Source organism: Vipera berus, assembly GCF_964194415.1.
Source record: "Vipera berus genome assembly, chromosome: Z".
NCBI classification, from domain to species: Eukaryota; Metazoa; Chordata; class Lepidosauria; order Squamata; family Viperidae; genus Vipera; species Vipera berus.
This window is the reverse complement of record NC_138205.1, coordinates 35,026,016-35,049,751: the sequence shown is the minus strand read 5'-3', so window position 1 is coordinate 35,049,751 and position 23,736 is coordinate 35,026,016. Positions and strand designations below refer to the sequence as shown.

The following is a 23,736-nucleotide window of genomic DNA, read 5'->3' as shown; positions in this document are numbered from 1 at the left end:
TACAGGACTTTCAATCCTCTTCCCTTCTTTGTTAGTCTATTATGAAATATACTACATTGCATCCTATTTTCATTTTAAATAGAATTTTGGATTTTGGTTGAAAGTCTTAATCTTTAAGCGCTGAAGCAATTGGCATGTGTGTGTGTGTGTGTGTGTTTGTGTGTCTATGCTTCCCCACAGACATATACATTGTGTGTATGTATACACATACATGTATATGTATACACATACATGTATATGAATACGTATACATGTATATAATATATAGAGAGATGGGGGGAGGCTAGATCAGGATTATTAAGAGTGAAAGGCAGCAAGTCCCCTGGTTTTAGGCAGGATTTTCTCCCGATGTTACTTAAATATATCAGGGGTTTCTATTAACAGTCTACATGCAAAGCAGGTGTTCTGGCACCAGCCTACCCTTTCAAAAAAGTCAGCAATTCAGCAGTATCAAGTTGGCAGTCTGCAATGTTTCTTCCTTCCTCTTCTTGGAGCTTCCTAGTCAAGGTAAGCTAAAAACATTATGTTCAGGAAATGTGGCTTCATCAACAAATCAAGATCTGCTGTAACCTATTCTGGAATGGAGAGGAGTAGCCCATTGCAATGTTTCTGCAGAGCATCATTTTCTCTGTAAACTTCAATATTCTGGAGGGGTTTGATCAATGTAGAACAGATCCAGGAGTTGTCTTTTTCAAACTTCTGTTCTTCATTTCATCCCCCTTTGGCACTTGATATACCCATTTCTGCCCTTTGGTGTTTGTGAGTCAAAACCACAGAACTGGAAGGGATTTTTTAGGTCCCTAAACCACCCTGCTTAGTGCAGGAATCCAAATTAAAGAATTCCAGACAGATGGCTGTCTAGCCTCTCTTGAATACATTCAGTGAAAGAGAGCTGTATGGATAAATGGCTCCACTACTCTTACTGTTAGGAGGTTTTATAACATTCGATCAGAATTTGATTTAATACCATTATTCCATGTCCTGCATTCTGGAATCAATCATATTTTCTCAAAGCTAATAAACCTAGTCTCTTCAATCTCTTTTCGTATATCTTAGTTTCTAGGCCCATCTGGCCTTCTTAGTTAGTCAGTCTAATGAGCCAATGGACAGATCTATATTTAACTCACCTTTGGCATTTAATTTGCATTAACCACAGTGTTGGAGAATTAGTTTATACATGAGTTTGATTATCATGGCTTCCCCAAAGATTCCTAAGAAACGTAGCCTACTATATATATACGTTGCCTTGATACCTTTGGGGGGAAAAACCTACCGTATTTTCCGGCGTATAAGACAACCCGGCGTATAAGACGACCCCCCCAACTTTTGAGACGATTTTCATGGGTTAAAAAGTCGTCTTATACGCTGGAAAATACGGTAAAGAAATGAATGGGAAAATTTATATATCAAAAGGTAGTTTGGACTGTATAATGCTTTTACTGCCAGAACTCACTAAGAGGCTTATGGGATAATGATTTTTCTAGGGCTTTCTCCTCAGATCTGAAATAAACCAACCAGTGATTTTTTTAAAAAAAAAAATAGGTGCCTTTGAATCAGCATTGCCTTCTGGCAGCTGTCTGGACTCATTCTGCAGTTTTCTTGGAAAGATTTCCAGAAATGGTTTGCCACTGCCTGTTTCCTAGAGCTGAAAGAGAATGGCTGAAAGTCATTGACTGCTATGGGCCAAGAGACTAGAACTCATGGTTTCTAGCTTAGTTTCTTAACCAAAGAGCCTTGGTGGAGCAGTGGGCTAATGCCTCCTTAAGTAACACCAGCTGCCTGCAATTAGTGCAGGTTCGAGTCCCACCAGGCTCAAGGTTGACTCAGCCTTCCATCCTTCCGAGGTAGGTAAAATGAGGACCCAGATTGTTGGGGGCAATTAAGCTGACTTTGTAATAATGCCGCTTGTGGGGGGGGGGGCGAAAGCCCTAATAAGCAGGCATATACATAGAATGAAGGCTATTGCTAAGCACATTGGTTTGTGCTTAAATTGTAAGCCGCCCTGAGTCTTCGGAGAAGGGCGGGATATAAATGGAATTAAAATAAATAAATAAATTAGATCACACTGGCTTTCTAGGTTATGGTTTACACAAAAGCAAACATAAATTCCTTCAAAGGGAATATAACAGGAGTGATATTACCAGAGTTAGTTTTAGCCATGGCCTCCAGCCCAAGTCCATTTATATGTATTCAATTTTATATATCAAGTTCAGAAGTATATTATTGGAAACATTCGTTTTAGAAAAAAAGAGGGGCCATGACAGAAAATTCCTCAAATAATAACAGAGCCAAATGGAGTAAGTTTACATTACCACCAAATACATAAATAATGTTTTTCTTAGATCATAGTACTGCAAGTCAAATTGTCCTGTATGGATAAAATTCTCTGCATGCAGAAAGTAAGTATGTTAGGGAGAACAGTGTAAACCAGACTTCACACTGATATACTAGCTTTGTTTTCTAGGAGAAAGGAACTTTTCAGAAATCCAACCATGCATTCTTCCACCTGCAGGCTAAGAGAACAAAATGTTCTATAGCCAAAATCCCAAATAAAAAAGTACTCTGTTCGGGATGGCATTTTCATTTGTTGCATTTTTATCACTGGATTTCTTCCTGCCTATGAGAATATGTTCCTAAAAATTGCTAATTAATGCTGAAATTATGCTGCTCTGCAATTTGCTCCTTGAATAGATACAATGATATTTCATAATGGTCAATAAGAGTTCCTCTGAGTATGCTCAGAGAGTTTCCTCTTCAGATACATCTCCCTCATATAGGTAGTGTAAATGAAACACTGAAATAAAAAAAATGTTTTCACACAAGTTTTATTTCAGCAGCCACTGGCATAAACATTATGGGTTGTTTCTAGGCATCTATGTTCATCACTTGTTGATTCACAACATGGCAACTAACTTGGCAAATGAGTCATTATGGATTAATTATCACAGATATTCACATCTTTCCTCTCACCTGATGTCCTTTCAGGAACAATGCTTTTCAGCTGAGTCTATTCACACATTCTACTCCAGTCATCAGACTGTAATCATGAAACAACCCACGATGTGTAAGTGAAATCCAAGATTGAAGAAAGTCACAGAGAAAAGATAACGGCACTATATGGCTGGATGGTAAAGCAAAGATTAAGATCCAATCCACTTTCCATACATTGCCTTGGCCTGAGCACAGTGAAGTATTTTAAAACAATTTCAGCTTTGATGGATTGCTGGGAGCTGGCGATTGCTCATAATCAAGAAAGGAAGAATGGAATGCAAATGAGCACAAGCCGAGAACCATCGGCACTGGGCGCTTTATTTCCCTGCACTGTGCCAAAAAGAATTAAAACAACATTAAACTCCTAGCAATAATGTTTAAGCTCTCATTTCCAAGTGCCAAATTACACCGCTCTGGATCATACAGATGTTCGTTAATTATGCTAATTTTTATTAAACTATTAAAATGGAGGAAGTTGCACTGGCAGAGCTCCGGCCCGAGGTGAACCCTGCCTTGCGTCTGGAGGTGCTTATTTGCCAGCTTCCCTCAACAAGCTGCTGATGCTGGAGGTTTGTGCTTTGCTTAGCGAGGGGAAATTTTTTGTGTGGGGGGAGATGGAGAGGATTACTTCTTCAGCAGAAAACTGTGAAGGCAAAGTCTAGCGCTGTTAGCGAGATCAGGATGCACTAGCAATCTGTTATGTCCTTACCACAAGGGGAAGATGAGGCAATGTTCTGGAGTGCTCCCATTCAAGGAACTCTAACGAAACCAGATCTCTTAGCCTCCTCTTGTGAAATATGGTGCCTCGTGGAATATCTGTCTCGTGTAGTGTTGATAAAATTGCCTCTGCCTTCTAAGTCAGGCAGCAAGGCCACTGCCTGTTCTCTGGCAACTGGCCACCTATATTAACCTAAGACAGCAGCGGTGGAGGTGGCCAATTTTTACTTCAAGCAAATGTAGCTCAGAGAAATCAAATTCTCCATCCTCTCAATGTGGCTTTAATAGTACATCAAGATCAAAACAGAGTATTGAAAAACCATCTTCCTTCCTCATAGAGCTGGTTAGCTCACCTGGCAGGAAGAATAGAAGACAGCAAAATATTGAGAAGAGTTACCAAATACCAATAGTAGACTGGTTCAGTCGACTATTTACATTTTACAGTATGACCTGAAATGGTACTATATTCACGGCTTTATGAAAATTATAACAGCAACTAGACCCAGTAGCCACAGAGTGCTTTTCAGAGTGCTGTATTAGATTGTTTTTAAGGAAAGCTCAGAATGAATATTAGTGCTGCATTCTTATGAGGAATTGAAATCCCACCAGTTGCATAAAGTTTCAGCTCTTCTTTAATTTTGGAGGTCCTTGCTGTAGGAAGTTCAACAATGAGCAGATCTATTGTTGTGCAGATCCTCCCTCTCTCCACTCCTCTTTTTGTAATTTCTTGAAAAAGCATTTCAGTGGGAAAGATCCTGTGACTTTAATGTATTAATTGTTCTGAATGGTAATGAAGAGCAATGGGCTTTGGGAATTATTCAACACAGAATACTTGCTCATATCCTTTCCTTGAGTCGATAAATCCTGGTCAAAACACCTCATTCCCAGATTTATTTTTAGGAAAGGAGAGAAAAAGACTAACTTTCAAGCCATTACATAAATTTGCAGATTACATAATCAAACTGAAGAATAAGGAAAAAGATAAGAAAAATGTTAGGTTTTGTCTCTGAGACAGAAGCCAACAAGCATTTTAATCTACCCTGAGTATATCAACAAAAAGAAGAATGAGAGAGTATATTACCAAGTGAACATTCAATTATCTCAAGATAAGCATAGCCCCAAGGTGATATACCCTCCAATTTAAAATAAATTCCAAAAACATGTAAGGAAAATAATAATTAAAAACTTAATTCGTCTTTCCGATCCCTATGGACCTGTTTCTAAATTCCATTTGAGCCTCAAAATGGGAAGGGTGCGCCTCTCTCTCCCTCTCCCCTCCACCCATCCATGTGTGGGCATTATTTCATGCAGGAGTTCCACATGTGCAGACTTGGAAGATGGTGAGACCCATCAACAAAATGACATCTAGAACTATAAGAAAAAAAAGCATAGGATATGATCTAAAGTAGAACATAATTGAGAAAATCATGGATAAAATATTCTGGCTACCCTCATCTTATAGCCTTCCCCGTTACTATTTTACTGCTTTTCTACAGCGTACTGGGTGTCCTCTGCATATCTCCTGCCTTAGTGTCTGGCTTCTCTCTTCCATGCCAGGAGAAAATGCCTTAGCAAGCAGGTAGCAGCGGGGGTGGGTGGGTTGTGGGAGTGAGACTAGGAGGAAACAGCAGGCAGCTCTCATAAGCTGGAAAAGAGACTGAAGACCCCTGCTACAAAACTGCTTGCTTTTAATTTCCGTATGCCCCCATCCCTACTGTTTCCCTATTTGTGAAACGTTTTGCATGATAGTTCAGAAACTACCCAGATGACCACTGAGATGTCCTTAAAGGGCAGGACAGATGCATTTTCAGAACTGCAGGCATACTTAGCTTCTATATAAATAAAACAGGTGTCAGGGCTCAAGTGTAAACTATCCCCGATTGATTGGGAAGCCTTTCTCTATTCACACAACTGCAGCTGTCTGCTGCAATAATTTAATGGTCATGGGAACTCTGCTAATCTCCCTATACGCAGTGAGACCATGAATCTAGGTGCGTTCTCAGTAGCAAATAGATCTTTCCAGCAAGACTTCTTCTCTAGACTACTTCCTGATATGAAAACTGGTTCTTATGGTTTTCTACTGAGCTAACTCTCTGTAAACCTGTGTTTGTTACAACTACTTCAAAATTAGATACAGGCACAAGAAAGCCATTATTTGAAGCAATGCTTTAGGAATTAGGAAGATGATAAATGGCTGTAATATATGCCTTGCTATAACACTCTTACAACAGCTTCTAACTCTCACAACTGGAAAGAACATTGTTATCCTGTATTTTTTTCCTAGTGTAACTTCTTTGGGAAAATTCTATAGAGAGTTTCACATCAACAGTAGGTATAGCTGAAACAAATGATAAATGGATTCAGACCTAAAAGTGGACAGGCCAATTATCAGTCGGATTCATACAATATTATTGAAGTAATCCATTTTATGCAAAGTGCACTTGGCAATAAGCTAACCAAATGGCCTTAGTTTACACAATACATTGAGCCATGAATAAGTTTAGAAAGTTGTGTGAATGTAGTTCTAGAGTTTTAATTGATCCAGAGAAGTATCTTGTCTTGAATGCTTTCTAGGTTGAGCTACAGGCCCGACAATGTGACTATAGCCGTTTTCTCTCTTTCTGACACTTCTCTCACTTCTCATTTGTAATATTCTTATTTTTCCTATCTTTCTCCATATCTGCAATGACATGCCTAACCAACCTGGAAACATAGAAGCAAAAAAAAAAAAAAAAAAGATAAAGGAGGAAGTTGGACTATTGTGGACAAAATTAAGTCCAGGGAAGAGAATCCCATGAGAATGAAACTCGAGTAATTCCACCTTAATTTTTTTTTAATCCCATTTATATCCCGCCCTTCTCCGAAGACTCAGGGCGGCTTACAATCTAAGGCACAAATCAATGTGCTTAGCAATAGCCTTCATCCTATGTATATGCCTGCTTATTAGGGCTTTCGCCCCCCCCCCCAAGCGGCATTATTACAAAGTCAGCTTATTGCCCCCAACAATCTGGGTCCTCATGGAATCATGGAAAGTGTATGTCAATTGCTTTTAATATTGTTACATTACTCTACTAGCAATAAAGATGTTTCCATTAACCCAAGCAGTTCTCACAGGGCTTGATGACAACTATTCGGCATACTAAAAGAGATACTTGTTGCTAGAACAAGGGCTTGCAGAGAGGCATTAAATAACTCTGGCAAATTGGCTGCCTTCCATATAATATATGATTGGATTGGTTACCTGACTATAGTCAGGTATGCTACTTCCTAAAATCTTGAACATATATATAGGTGACAGATACTGCAAAATTGTCATTGTTAAAAACTTACAAGTAAGGAGCAGGAAATGTGGCTAGATTAGAAAATAGTAATCAAACATCTGAAAGAACGTTTGAAAATAAAAAAAAAGCAATGCAAAGGTAAAGTGAAACTTCACAAATGCCTGGAACAAATGCTCTTAAAATCATTCTTCCCAAGATAAGTAGGGACTGATCCTGTGAAAATTCAAAAAAAGACTATATTGCTATGAAAGCTATAGGATTTCTATTAAAAAAAATCAGTAAGCTCCCTCCTCTAAGTTGTATTAAAATTATTCATATGACGACCTGATATCATCACATTGATTCATTTTTGTTGATAGTGTGATTGTGAAGAAACATGCAATGCAATATCAACAGATCAGTTATACTTTATGATACATTAAGATGACAAGAATAATTTAGCAAAGTGTACTCTGTGGATTAGCAGCTTTCTGTTCCAGCACCTGATTCTGACCTCTTTTTTAAGAGAAAGTAGCACTGCATCGCGGTGGCTCAGTGGGTTAGGACGCTGAGCTTGTCGATCGGAAGGTCGGCAGTTTGGCGGGTCGAATCCCGAGTGCCGCGTAACAGAGTGAGCACCTGTTACTCGTCCCAGCTTCTGCCAACCTAGCAGTTCGAAAGCACGTAAAAATGCAAGTAGAAAAATAGGGACCACTACAGTGGGAAGGTAACAGCGTTCCGTGCACCTTTGGTGTCCAGTCATGCCGGCCACATGACCACAGAGACGTCCTCGGACAAGCGCTGGCTCTTCGGCTTTGAAACGGAGATGAGCACCGGCCCCTAGAGTCGGAAACGACTAGCACGCATGTGCGGGGGAACCTTTACCTTTACCTTTTTAGCACTGCATCTGATAAAAACTATTCTTTCTTTAGATACTTCGCATATTCTGTAACTGAACCTTGGCATTAAAAATAGGTTCTGAGACTGATTCATCCTAGTTTCCAATTAATGCAGGGGAGACATTACAAGCCTGGGAGCCTATGCCTTTTCTCTGTAGTGTTATATTCTGTTTTGGGGGAAAAATAAATAAAAGAGGAGCTGGGTCCACAGCCCATCTTGCCAATGCTGAGCTAGCACTATTTGCTCTTCAGCTCTACTTTAGCTCTAGTTACAGTCCAAGCTTCTCATAAACAACCCCAATCCTTCTTTGGCGATGCAGTTAATCAGCTCCAGTCACTCATAGAAGATCAATGGTGGGATGACGGATGTCTGAAGAGAAAAGCCAAAATCAATCACTGGCTTATCGGTATATGATTGCTTGGCCCCATTATTAGTGCCCGAATGTCATACATTATTGTTAGTAAAATGGAGTCCTCTAATTCATAGGTGAGCTGTGACATGCATTATTGGAAGGTTATGTGACATAGGAGGGTTTTATATTGCGTCGCTGCAGACATCTGTTTACCACAAAAATTGGCCCACGGCCATAAGCCAACTTAGAATAAAATTTAGAGCTTCTCATTGGAAACAAAGAAACCTGAGCATGTTTGCTAATTTTTAGGAAATTAAAGAAAGGATGGATGCCAGAGTCCGATTGTCTTCCCGGAACCCTCAGTTACAGCCCCACTTTTTCTGGACATTTACACGACATCCATGTTTCTCAATAGGGGCTTCACCAGAAAATTTCACAGCTGCCTGTATTATATACAGTACTTCTTGCAGTACTGCTCAATATTTCTCCCCTAAGAGTGTAATATCCTTTTGCCCAGGGGTAGGCAACTGTGGCTCTTTTATGACTCATGGACTTCAACTCCCAGAATTCCTGAGCCAGCCATGCTGAGCCATGCTGGCTCAGGAATTTTGGGAGTTGAAGTCCATGAGTCATAAAAAGAGCCAAGGTTGCCTACCCCTGCTTTTGCCTGTACAAAGTTATAACATGGTGCCATGAAGCTGAATTCTTTCCTATTGAAATCTGTTATCTTTAATCTTAGAGAAGGCTCAAAGCAGATTTATCAATGGATCTTGAAACAGTCACATGGAACTTGGTCGATATACTTGAAGACTTCCACTTCTTAAATAATCTTTCCTTCTACTAGGGCCTTTCTCTACTTGCAGCAAATTACTGTATGGCATTGACATAACCTGACAGCTTTTTTCCCCCCAAGACCTTATCATGTTATCTTTATTTCATCTCCGACCATACTTGAAGCAATCTAAAGTCAACTTTAGCTGCCTTGAAATTAAATAATGTTTTCTTCCTTAAGTAATATTGCTGTGGGAGCAATCTGATGAGCTCTACCATTTGTTCACATAGTAGGTAATACTGAATGGATGGAAGCAGCCCAGCACCTATTAGCTACCTTAGGTGATATGACCATACCCCTTCCCTTCTGTTTCTTGTGCTATGTCTTACTTAAAAATCTGGGCCAGTTTAAATAACAACTGACCATTTACAGTTGTTTTTTTTGAAGAGAGGGATTATTACACAGTGAAATGGAATAGAATGAGAAGCTGTTCTCTCTGAACTGCTTGATGCCTACTGTTCAGGCTGCTTTTCAATATGGGTTTAGCACACTTCTGAAAAAGTACTAAATCCATGTTCCAAAATAACCAATTATTACGTGATATCAAAATACTTGTAGAAAACATTAGAACAAAATGTTAGCCAAAATGTTAACCTGTTCCCCAATCCCAGGCCACATTATGAAGAGTGACTGGTAGATGTTTTCCAGGTAGCTGGTGATATCTGGAGGAATAAAGGGAAAATAAAGGGCTAGGGGGGTTGGATTAGAAGAGTTGGTGGTTTTTTCTGCCCTAAGATTCTATTACTCTAAACTGGAGAAATCCATCAACCCATACCTATAATGTGGCTTGCACATATAAGGATAGAACTGTTTGCTGGCATTGTGCCTATGAAAGATAGGGTTGATAGTGACTAGAAAAAAATATCTTAGGATAGTTTTTCCCAAGATCAAAGTTTAATAGATGGTACTTTAACTCAGCCATGAAGAAATGCCCTTAGTCTGGAACAACAGGAAATGACACAACTAGGGAGGAACTTGCCTCTGTCTTCCCACAAAAGAAGCTATCATATAGTTGATAGTGACTAGTTAAAAATGAAGTTCAAGATTATGAGGAGATCTTTGTGGAATGTTTAGGTACTTAAAAGAATTCAAGACTTAATGGCCAGAAAATTTGCATCTTGGGATATTATAGGAAGCTCCTGATATATTCTCAGACCATTTTCATCTTTCAGAACCTAGAGATAAGCAGATATTGTTCCAATGTTTAGAAGAGGGTGGATAGTAAAAAGGAAATCTCAGAATACAACAGACTGGTCAGTCTGACTTTATTTTTATTTTTTTATTTTATTTTAATTCTATTTATATCCCGCCCTTCTCCGAAGACTCAGGGCGGCTTACAAGCTTAGCAGTAGCCTTCATTCTATGTATATGCCTGCTTATTAGGGCTTTCACACCCCCAAGCGGCATTATTACAAAGTCAGCTTATTGCCCCCAACAATCTGGGTCCTCATTTTACCTACCTCGGAAGGATGGAAGGCTGAGTCAACCTTGAGCCTGGTGGGATGCGAACCTGCACTAATTGCAGGCAGCTGGTGTTACTTAAGGAGGCATTAGCCAGTGAGTTCATAACCATGGTAATAACATAATTATTAGTAAAGTCAAAATAAATTACTGTGTTAAGAATAAATCCTGTAGAGAATTTGTAAACTGTTTACTAGCTTAGTGGATTGTTAATTTACGTGGAAACCATTTATCTTGATTTTAACAGATTGTTTGGGAAGAATTTTTATGATCTTTGGCTTAGAAAACTAGTTTGATGTAGTTTAAATGAGAGATGGATTCAAAGAAGAAATTAAAACTAAGAAATTATTATCATTGGCATTTTTCACTTAATGAAGAACATTTTTTGAATTAGATGCTTCAGGACTTTACTCAAAATCTAGCACTCTTCGACATTTTTATCAATGATTTCCTAATTCTAGATTGGTCAAAGATCAGAAATGAACATTGATGAGAGGAGACTGTGAGACATAAAGTACATTGAGGTAGGTTACATATTTTATGTTTACACAGATATTTGCCATAGAACAAAGGAAGATATGCTATACAATAATTAATCATTATCAAATAAGGCTTTAAAGCTGCAAAAAGAGGACTTGGGAAGTACATATAGACCTGGAGTTGGTTCATATCTATCTTAAATAAAGAAGTGTAGATGATACAAATTGAAAAGTATATTTTAATGTCTCAAAAGAATAAATCTAATATATTTCATGTTAGCTTTATGGAATAGTAAAGTAGGCTGAAATTAAAGAGAAATAAATGATATTTAGGAAGAAAACAAGAGTAACCACAACATAAAATGAATTAGAGGATGGGAGACACTCTGACTTTACAAACAAAATATATGAATACAATTTCAGGATTGTGACTGATCATAATTGGGAAACATATCAGTTACAAAATATATCTTCAAAAATGCTGGGTTTTTTTGGCTACATTAATAAACAATGTATTCCCATTTAATGTAATTCTAATAAAATTAAATTAATTCAGTGTTCCTTTCTATTGGCTCAGCATAGATGTAGTACAGAATCCAGTTCTTGGTGTTTATTTTAAAATAAGATATGGAGAAATAGAGATGGTTCAGCAGAGATGATATGTAGAAAAACTGAAATAAAAACCCATGAGGAAACTAGTTATGTTTTAACCTGCAGAAGAGAAAGGTTAGGCTTAGGGATAGGGTTAAGGAACAATGTTCTCTGTTGCCACTGAAGAAGTACACTGAATGTACTAAAGTTGTAGGATAAGAACTTAAACTGAACACTAGGTGAAGCTAATAGTAATTAAGGATACATTAGAAGTATAAACAAGAAACATTAGCCAAAAGGGTAATGGGGTCTAGCTTAGTGTATACGTTTATATAGGATAAACACCCATATATTGTAGCTCAGCAATTCAAGATTCCCTGCATAAACTGAATATCAGCCTTTCTTAGTTGTTGGCTTAAAGATACATTGGACCGACTCCTATAATTTCAGCCAGCAAGGCATAATTTTTAATCCAGCTTGATAAGAGGTATACGTTTTGGTCTATAAGCCCTCTCTATCTTTGATTGTACAATATTAAATGTCATAGAGGAATAGAATATTCAATGCTGTCTTAGTTTTTGGCTGATATGGAAGAAAATTAATATAAATATATTTGTCTAATCTTTGGGATCAAGGATGAGATACCCTTCCAGATCATTTTATTAGGACATGTGAGTGTTTGGCAATCACTTTCAGTAATGGAAGAATAGGATAATTGGCCTACCGTATTTAAATCTGGTGGCTTAATACAGTGGAAAATATATTGTGCCTGTATTTTGAAATATTTTCTTTTATACCTGAGCTAGTTCTGACATACAGGTCTCGCCTGAATCAACCTTAAATTTTTCTCTTCTTCAATTTTATTCCAGCTGCTGAAAGTTCCAGTCTTGATAATTCATCTTCATTTTACTGCAATAATACCATGTAGGAAGAAAGGAGAAGGAAATGGTTCCATCTGTGCTTTGTATCACATGCCATTTTTTTTCTCAAGAACACCAATGTATCAAAAGGAGTGTGCTCTTTCTAAGAACTGGGAAAAAAGCAAAATACATGCAAAGTGCCGATAGATCAAGACCCTTTCCATTAAAAAAAGGAATGATATCTGAAAGATGTTAAGTTTGATATGGATGCTTTGCATAAGACAAATAGCAAATACAAGTGCAAATATTATTCTTACCACAAAGATGCAAAACTAAAGATGATAATTAAATGACAGAGCTATCCACAAAGATTCATTCCCAAAAAATTATTTCAAGGAAGGCTTATCTGCATCCTATTACATAACCTTTAGTTTTTACTTAAACCCTCACAACCCCCAAAATATTCATGTCTTTGTTATGTCCATAAAGAGCTCTTTCAAACAGCAAACAAATATATACATAATCCAAGTTTGTAAATCTCAGGCGAATCTATTTTTCCAGCAGTGAACAGTAGTACTCTTTGCCACTGAAAAGGTATATTCCAATTTAAAAACCCTATGGTATTATTGAATGAAAACCAAGAAGAAAAAAATGGTCATAATCTATGCCTTTAATTTTACTTTCAAAATTACTGTAAATAGGCTTTGGGCTTGCTTTCCCATTTACACTAAAGTATTTCAGAATATATATATTTTCATGTATTTTTATTATTTTTACAAATAACTCAAGATGGTAGACAGGCTCAAGGTTGACTCAGCCTTCCATCCTTCCGAGGTAGGTAAAATGAGGACCCAGACTGTTGGGGGCAATTAAGCTGACTTTGTAATAATGCCGCTTGGGGTGTGTGTGAAAGCCCTAATAAGCAGGCATATACATAGAATGAAGGATACTGCTAAGCTTGTAAGCCGCCCTGAGTCTTCGGAGAAGGGCGGGATATAAATGGAATTTAAATAAATAAATAAATAAATAAATAAATAAATAAATAAATAAATAAATAAATAAATAAATAAATAAATAAATAAATAAATAAATATCCAGCAGAGCTTCCTATTATTTTCCCCACAAGAATAACCCTGTGAGATGGATTGGACTGAGAGAGAGTGACCTACCCAAAGTCACCTAACTGGCTTTCATGACAAAGGGAGGACTTGAACTCATGGTCTCCTGCTTTCTAGCCTGGTGCCTTAATTACTGATGCATAGAAATCTTAATAGAGACTTACGTCTTTGGGGCTTCAGTTTTGGATCAGTTCTGAAGAATGATTTTACACTTGAGATATATTTGATGATTAAATTAAGCCACTGTGCTAAGCCATGGTTTGTTAAATCATAGTTTATTAAACAAAATATAACCGGCTGCATTCATCCAATGCATTAAGCAATAAACAATGATTTACAAACTACAATAGCTGTGTGTTTGTCTTTACAACATAAATTACAAATGAAAGAACCTTGTTATGACTTAGGTCCTTGAGTTCTTAAGCCTTAGGACAATATTATAAACTCAACTTACCATTAACATCTTCCTAAATTGTCTAATATATTGTTATCCTAGGAGCCATCCTTGAGATATGTGTATTAATTAAAGAAATAAGAAATTTCAGCAAGAAAACATTTCTCTTGCTAGAGGTGGCATTCTTCAAGAGCATTTGATACATTTCTCTTTTTTTGCCCTCTTTATCTTTCAATTCTCTGCTGTTACTTTAAGTAACTCAAATGTTTTCTTATGTAAATCAGAATTAAAATGAATGATTGAATCTTCTCTCTATATCATTGCTTCACAGGATGCCCAAAACCCCATAATTAGCTTCCAGAGAGAGAGGCAAAATAAGCAGTTTATTTCCAGGAGTGGTGACCTCAGAGATGGTTTTCTTACCAGGAGGCAAGGCCTTCTCAGCTGCCTGATTTTTGCTGCTTCCTTTCATTTCAGGACAGCTCTTCATTGTATCTCATTTATTAGTGCAAGCAAGTATATTAATTACATTTTCCATCTCAGACATCACAATATTATGAACTGGATTATGTGAAAAAAGGTGGAGGCAAAGCTTCCTGAAAATGTGGCCTGGATCGCTTTCATCATCATCATCATCATCATCATCATCATCATCATCATCATCAGTTGGAAGGGATCTTGGAGGTCATCTAGTCCAACCCCCTGCTCAGGCAGGAAACCTTATACCATTTCAGACAAATGGCTGTCCAGTCTCTTCTTAAAAACTTCCACTGTTGGAGCATTCACCACTTCTGGAGGCAGGTTGTTCCGCGGGTTAGTTGTTCTAACTGTCAGGAAGTTTCTCCTTAGTTCTAGGTTGCTTCTCTCCTTGACTAGTTTCTATCCATTGCTTCTTGTCCTGCTTTCAGGTGCTTTGGAGAATAGCTTGACTCCCTCTTCTTTGTGGCAGCCCCGGAGATATTGGAACACTGCTATCATGTCACCCCTCACCCTTCTCTTCATTAAACTACACATACCCAATTCCAGCAACCGTTCCCTATATGTTTTAGCCTCCAGTCCCCCAATCATCTTTGTTGCTCTTCTCTGTACTCTTTCCAGAGTCTCAACATCTTTTTTACATTGTGGTCACCAAAACTGGATGCAGTATTCCAGGTGTGGCCTTACGAAGGCATTGTAAAGTGGTATTAGTACTTCACGTGATCTATTAGTACTTCACGTGATCGTAATCAGTGTCCTCTTCTTCATACACCTGTTCTCGGTTAAAGTTTGACCTGCTCTCCAAGATAGTGTTTCTCAATCTCAGCAACTTTAATACTGGCTAGGGAATTCTGGGAGTTGAAGTCCAGTTCTATTAAGTTGCTGAGGTTGTTTATTTTGATCATTTAGAGCAAGGGTCCCCAATCTTTTGGGGCACCACGATCAGTTACATTGAAGATAGTTTTTCCACGGATTGAGAGGAATGGTTTTAGTTTTGTTCGCTTGCTCACTGCTCACCTCCAGCTGTGCAATCCGTTCCTAACAGGCCATGGATAGGTGCCAGTCTGTGGCTCGTGGGTTAAGGACATCTGATTTAGAGGAGCAGGAAAATAATCTCTGGAAAATATAGCTTATAGCTTAAACCTTTCTAGTTCTTGAGTGGAGATAGCGAATGGGGAAGAGAGGTCTATATTATTATTATTTATTAAATTTATTGGTGGCCCATCACCACAGGGCAACTCTGAGAGGCTTACAATATTAAAAAGATAAAGCTATATAAATAAAATGCTACAAAAATACAAAATACAATACACAGCCCTAGCCAAAAGATGGGGAGGGAGGGAGTAGGGTGAGTGGGGTGGAGGTGGGATCTATTTATTAATCTATCAACCATCTCCAAGTTAAAGTACCATATAGCAGTATAGTACTGCTAAAGCACATATGAAACAAGAACCAAAGTCTTGATGAATTTTAAGTCAAAACATTGGGCTTCCAAATCTATCATTTTCAAACTTGCTTCCCTTCTCAAAATTCCTAAAGCAGAAAGTATAACAAGAAAATTGCATTAAAATATTTGTGTGTGTAAAAATTGATTTTCCCTAAGATTGTTGTCCCAAAGATGCTTTTTCACGAAGCACCTGGACTTTCTTGTTTTTCTCTGAAGATGTTTCACTTCTCATCCAAGAAGCTTCCTCAGCTTCTGAGCTTTTTGGATGAGAAGCGAAACATCTTCAAAGATCCTTGGTGGAGCAGTGGGCTAATGCCTCCTTAAGTAACACCAGCTGCCTGCAATTAGTGCAGGTTCGCATCCCACCAGGCTCAAGGTTGACTCAGCCTTCCATCCTTCCGAGGTAGGTAAAATGAGGACCCAGATTGTTGGGGGCAATTAAGCTGACTTTGTAATAATGCCGCTTGGGGGTGTGTGAAAGCCCTAATAAGCAGGCATATACATAGAATGAAGGCTACTGCTAAGCTTGTAAGCCACCTTGAGTCTTCGGAGAAGGGCGGGATATACCGTAAATGGAATTAAAATAAAAGAAAAAATAAATAAATAAAAGAAAAGAAGAAAGTCCAGTTGCTTCCTGAGAAAACATCTTTGGGACAACTATGACCTGGATGATTGAGAATCTCCATAGTCCTAAGATTGCTGATGCCCTGATATAGTGTTAGAGCAGCATTCCCTAACTTTTCCGGCTTTGCGGACCGGAGGAAGGAGAGGAGAGGGGATGGTTCTATGGGAGTGGTGGGTGAGGGCATGTGAGTAGCTCCATTTGTACAAGTTCAGTTGCTTCCACAGGCGCAGCTGCATGCACACATGCTCACCCGCTGCTTTGGTGGCTCAGTTCAAAATGGGCCAAGGCCCAATAGTGGGCTATGGTCTGTGGATTGGGAACCCCTGAGTACAAATCAAAAGGGGTTTAGAAGCACTTTTTCAAACTAATCAATTGTATTAAATAGCATATGCTTTCATGAATTACAATTCATGATAGTTTATGCCTTTTAATAAAATTGGTTACCCAAGTGCTAACAGAGGCCTGCTGTCTTCCTATAAGGTTAAATAACTAGTATGTACAATGTTTTTTTTAAAAAAACTATTCACTCTCAAGTATTTTATTTTGTTAATTTTTTCCTTTAACTTCTACATAGAGAACTCTTGAAAGAATCATAGGTTGAATAGCTTCACATGCTTGGTTTGTAATCTGGATTTATCAACTCAGTTCTTTCATTTACCCTGAAGAATTTTTTTTTAACAAAAGGCAATGGCAGTTTCACCTTAATAAAATCCCAGAGAGGATGAACATTCATGTTGATGTGATTATGGTCAGGTGGCTCCATGCCTAGTTTTGCTGTCTTAAAAGGAAGAGCTACCTGATCATTTTGGGATCCTTCACAATGTTATGATTCTATAGTCAAACTGTACTACTTTTGATTATACAAAATCCTTTGCAATCCTGATATTATTCGCCCCTCAAAACACCAGCAACAAAGAATCTGAACCGAATTCGGAGACAATAGCTATGGCTGCAGCACTCCTCCTCCTCTCCCTCCACCCATCTCCTAGAACCCATGGAACTGCAAAATCACATGACACAGCTATATTAATATTTATTCCATAAAAGTGTGGCTGCTTCGTACCACTCCGCTGCACTGTTCTGACCGCAGTGCCAACCCTCAGGCACCACAACACAATTTGGAAACCATGTGACGGAAATGTTTAATCTGTGCAGCCCATCTGTGCTGCATATTTTTCCACATCTCCCCGAGAGAGGTGCCTCTGAATCTCCACACTGCCTTTAATATTCTCCTAAATCATTCCCCCCATTGCACTTTAAGGGCCATTGTTACAATTTCACAGGTTCATAGAAAGTGCACTGAGGAGGGAGGAGGAAGTTCTTGGGGTGGGAAGAGAACCTGAGGTAATAGGGCATTAGTTGCTGGGGTTCTTTTCATATATATTCTTGGGATAACTCTTGCTCATGCCTCATGCCATTTGGAAAAGGCAGTGGGAACTTACCCTTAATAAAGACATCAAGCTGCAAGCTGCAGGAAGGTTGTGTCAGCGCAAGCTGATTGGGAATGAGGGAAAACATGATTTCCTAGGAGCCTAGCTATAATCAACCTTTCAATTTCAGGGCATGGGGCAATGTTCTACCCTTTGGTTTTCAGTAGGAATGTCTGTGATCAACAGATCTGGCAGTTCCCACTAAGTATATGAAAAAGATGAATGTGATTTTGCCTTTGGTTGGGGGGTTGGGGTGGCTTTTTCCACTCCTGTCCAAGGCAAACATTCTTGGAGTAATTTGCTTATATGAGCCTCATAGGCATCCATGTATCAAATGAGCACATAGGTCTTCAATACAGCCAAATGTGTAAAACATAACAGTGTTCACTGAATTAATAAAGCAATGATTGTCTTATAGGGAACTCCTGTTCCAAATCTGATCACTAAGCATAGCTAGTTCTCATGTCCAATAAAACATATAAAGATTTCTGCTAGTTCATGGCTCTTGAACTGAGGTGGATCTTATGGAAATTTCTAAATGTCCTCATAAGAGAAGAAAAACTATCAAATTTGTTTAATGTAAAGCTATATTATATATAGGACAAACAGGAACATAAGTGCAAATATAATTATTTTTAATCTGAGGAAAAAAACCTATAGCCACACAATAGCCAAATCAATGACCTAAAAGGTTGACTTGATCAGTAACCTTACAGATATTTGTGTAAGATCCTCAGATGCAGTTCCTCAGAGAATCTGTAGAACTCAAATGATAATAAAAGTAATAAAGTTCTATATATAACAGCAGTTACCTAACCTTTAGAAGTAGAGTATTGCAACATATAAAGTTTGGACATAATTATATGACATTAAATTATAACTCTGAAAATAGATTTCTAAAAGCAAACTACTGAAATGCAACACATTTCAAATAATATCTTGGCTTCTAAAATTTTGCTGTATTGGAAAATTCCTGTAATTATCAGACATTGCTTAGGCTTTGATGAGCCTTGAAAGGTAAGTCCAGAAATATTGAGAAGCCTGGGAAACTACTTCTGTAAATTCACTCCCTGAATTTTAGAAAATGAATGGTTCTAGCGATCATAAATTATGAGAAATTTGGTAGAAGCCTGAGAACTGGATATGCAGGTATAAAGCTGCAACATAAGATTTTCATATCAAAAGTTACATCTTGAAAATATGTCCAATAAAATTGAGGAAACCTGACATTATTTTCACTCTTTAAACTGTTAGGAACAATTTAAATCTGACCTGTATTTATCCTTACTGAAGTCACTCATAAACACTGTCAGCACACTTGAGCAAATCAGGTAAACAACAGGGGAACACAAAGAATGGCATATAACTGAGACCTTCCATCTGCATCTAGGTAATAAGAATTTCATGTGTGGTTTTGGACATTTTTTTAAAAAAACATGAAGGGTTGTTATTTTACTAAGATTTCTCCTTCGGCTCAATATGGGGGTACCTTCATCTGCATTAAGCAAATTGTGAAGCTATCTCTATTGGAAATGGGAAGAGCATGGGAAGAGCATTGTGTTTCCAATTCCATTTTCTCAATAGCAGACCTCAACATGATATTAGTCTTTCATTCAGATTTCAGCCAATTCAATTTCTGGTGCAATTCCTTCTGTACTTGTCTTTCAGCTAAAAGTCCCAGATATTTTTACGCATGCATATTTTGCTTGTGGGCATACTGCCTGATGACTCTTTCAATCTTATAGCAGCATGATTGAAGTTCCAGACATATAACGGGATTTGTGTAAAGATGCTTTTTGAATAAAGATTGGACTAATGAAGTGATATATACTGGTTGCTCATGAACACACAACATGAGTTTATGACAATATGGTGATTTTTAGAATGAGTACCATAATTTTTAGAAGTGAAGGATTTTCAGTTCCAAAATCCATATTGTAGTTGTTAGAAACTTGAAATAATACATTTATGATTTTTTTAAAAAATCAAACCTTATTCAATTTTGACCCCTCAGATTGTAACATATGACTTTCCACATTCATTTTTGATCAGACAATGATATCCTCATCTTTTGACTTGATAAAGCCTAGAATTTCATCTGTAAATCATTGCTGCTTACTTTGTAATTTTTGTTTGGTTTGCATCTATTTTCTGATGCTACAAGTTAAATTTGGCAATGTCTAATTGCATGAAATTGGTTGTACTTATTTCCTTCAGTATACAATATGTGATAGAACTGATCTAGGGCAATTTTGAATTAGACCAAATGTGAATTTTTAACAGGCATACACTTCAAGGCCCCCAGAGGTGTCAGGAATGACCTGGATGTGAAGTTAAAATTTTAATTTGTCCTTCACAGTCTCCCCAATTTTCCCATATAGTTGTCTTGTTTTGAATTTGCCCACAGCTGCAACTAATGACTGTCGAGGTTCAATATCTTAGTATATCCTGTTGTGAGAAAAAATGTTCATGGTGGTATATGTGGTGAAGACAGAAATTAATCAAGCAAGTCGAACTCCAATTTAAACAAATCAAGCATAGAGTAGCTCTAAAGAAAGCTATTGCTTTTGATGAAGATATTAATCTTTGCCACTGAATTTGTAGAATTATCTAATTTGTGGGATTTGAGAAAATAAGGACATAGTTTATATACAGCTAGGTTTTCTGATTTTCTAAACTTTGTGAATTTCCTGAGAAAGACAGATAATATTAAACCTGCTTGGGTAAGGAATGTAATGGTGCACTCCATAGCTGCCCCTCTCCAATGATTCATAGAAATGTTCAGGAATTATAGGAGAACCAAACAAAGGTAACAAAATGTATTTTTAGGGCTGGCCCTCCTGTTGGAGAGAGTTCAGACAATGTCTCTTGGAGCAGTAACTGATTGAATTCTTTCTTAAAATCAAACCTTCTTTCCTTTTATCCTCTGCTGGATAGAAGGTAAAGAGTCACCACCAGTGTTGAGATTAAATTCAATTGACCAGATCTAAAAATGAATAAAAGAAATTTTCTGCTTCTGCCCAGGCACTAAAGTGTCCTCAACTAACTTGTTTCAAAAGGCCCAGGCATCTTTTTCTCTATAATCCTTAATCCCTCTCTCCCACTACTTATCTGAGTATTGTAAGGGAATCAAGGAAGATGGAGTGGAAATCGTAAGCAATCTGTAGCATTACTCATTACCTTCCAATATATACAAGCCCCAGGCTATTGCCTGATCTTGCCAACTACTGCCACTGCCAATGAACTAGCTGCTTTTGGGGTAGCGATGAGTCTCAGAGGAAAAAAATGTTGGAATAATTCACTCTGAGAGATTTCAATCCCTCATTTTGAAACTAAAGGGTAAAAAAAATACACATTGAAAAGGAATGAATGAATCAGGTTAAGAGGTGTGATTACTTTGAGAAATCCCCTCCCCGTGTGTGTGTTTAGGTGCCTGTATCTAAGAGATGTAAGGGGGAAATTGGACACATTCTGGTTTGCCAAGATATTCAAGTGGAGACTGATGCTGTTTGTTACATCATCTGTTCAACAGAGGTGTTGCTATAGCAGCTGCTTATAGCTTCATTTCCTGGATACCCCCCAGGGGGGTGTCACAGCCAGATCCACCTGCTCTTTTACCCTACCCTCGGTGGGGTCATCTTAAGGTCGCCAAAATAAATGAACGTCGTTGCTAATGATCTGTTTGCTGGCTGTTTATTCTCCGGGAGTGTCAGGGGCGCTCACATTTAGTAAACTCATTATGGCTCCAATTAGACTTCACCATTGCTAGATATTTAACTCCTTTTTCCTTTTAAATTAGCATTTTAATAACATTCTATCCAGCAAGGATGGGTGGAGGGGCACAGGGAACAAAATGACCGTTTTTCACGGACAAAAACTTCCTTTAGCCGTAGGTGGAACTTAAATAGCAGATCTGTGAAGGTAGCATAGGAACAGGTCCACGTTCCATAAACACACCCACACGCACACACACCCACACACCCACACACAAGTGCACATAGATACAGCACCATTGTGCCTGGGAAGAAATGACAGAGGGTATGTGGGGGTGGGGATGGAGGGAGCTAAAGGAAACATTTCTATTTGCTTTATCACACACTCGATTTCCTAAATTTGTTCAGCAGCCAATTATTTTCAGTGTTAACGTCTTGAGCTGCTCGCATCTGATGAAAATGAGCAACCATCAGATTTAAACTTTGGAAGTGACCTGTGAAGGGGTTTGGAATAATTATGTAAAGGACTCAATTTATTTTAGATTCCCCTGGCTGGAAGAACCATCCAAAAGAAAAAAGAAAAGTAACAAGGGTGGAAAAATTAAAAGAATCCAACGCTGATTAGATGATTAGAATTATCAAAATATCTCTTGAATAGAACCCCCCAGAGAGCTACTTCTTTTAAAAAGGTCACTCCAATTATTTTCATGTCTTTTCATTCTCTGAGAATTACTCCCTGCATGGAGTAATTTATTCCACCCTCCCCACCTTGAGCAATCTCTAATGGTCAGTTCTGCAACTGAAAGGGTGACATAGCATGTAGAATGAGGGGATCACACCCATTAGTTTTCAACAAGGATCAGTGACTATTTTTAAAATGTCAGGATTTTGTATAGTCAGACCTAACACTCATTTGTAGCACACAGTCCTATGTTTATTTATGAAGAAATGAGCGAAGCCATTCTTTTTGGCTGTAGAATGCTGTATTTGTAGGTTTCAAATAGAATGAAGAGGTTGCCTTAGGCAAGAGAAAATAGAAGACATGGGGAAAAAAAGTTACCAGCTGTTTCCTTCTACTGAAGCTATCTCTGCCACCCTGCTTCCTCTGAGCCTTACAACCAACTCACATGAAAAAGGGGTTGGGTTCTGCTCCATCAGAGGTATTGACCTACGAGTCAGTTAGAGAGCAGATGCTACTGAGAAGCAGAAAACCACTCTCGTTCATCCCATGCAACTAATTGTCTTGGTCTGAATCTATGTCCAAGAAGGTTCTTTTTTTTAGTAGTCATACTTACTGGCTCTTCTAAGAATTAAATCTAATTATTTTAAACATTTATTTATTATGAACCAGCTATTTATGATTCTATGAACCCATGCCGTGCCCTTTTTGTGTGTGCTTCACAGGCTTAAATTATCATATCTTGTCTCTTGATCACCTTACATGGCTAGTGTTTATTAATTTATTCATAATGCACATTATGAAAAAAACAGTTTAAACATATGTAGCAGTCCCATAATTTTTAAAGTTGGTAGTGCAGTCTGTGGATGGAATTTGACCTGAATGCAACAGCTTACTGACAAGACTCACATCTCTGATGGTGTTTTCTGCACATGTGACTCCCAGCATTCACTACTAGGTGTTAAGTCTGCTGTGAAACATTTGAAGCCACCTGCAGAATGCTATAAGCATGCATCTTTTTTATTTTTGCAAAAGTGGGACTATCTGGGATTATCTGAAAAAGCATGCAGAGAACTGTTTTCAACAACAAAGAAATAACTTATATAGTGCTTCCTTGATGCAACAACATGAATATCTATTCTTACAAAGAATGCTGCTTCTAAATGCTTCCCTATGTTTAATTGTTAATTCTTAACAATTAAATATAAAGCATCAAGAAAAGTACTTGGTTAATGCTCTTCTTACAGGAATTGTTTTGCATTCATGGATGTAAGAATAGCATTAAAAATGAGATTCTCTAATGACTGATTAATTTGCTGCAGTCCACTACATAATTCTTCCTTCTCCCTTTTATCAGGAATATATTATTGTTTTCAGATTATAGATAGAATAGTATTAGAACATTTTCAT

At 37.9% G+C, this 23,736-nt stretch overlaps 1 protein-coding gene across 1 annotated transcript in view; it reads right to left on the bottom strand.

The window, feature by feature from the left end:
• The window catches only part of SKAP1 (src kinase associated phosphoprotein 1), a 482,593-nt gene that overhangs the window by 5,566 nt on the left and 453,291 nt on the right, over positions 1 to 23,736 (bottom strand). The window lies entirely within an intron of this gene.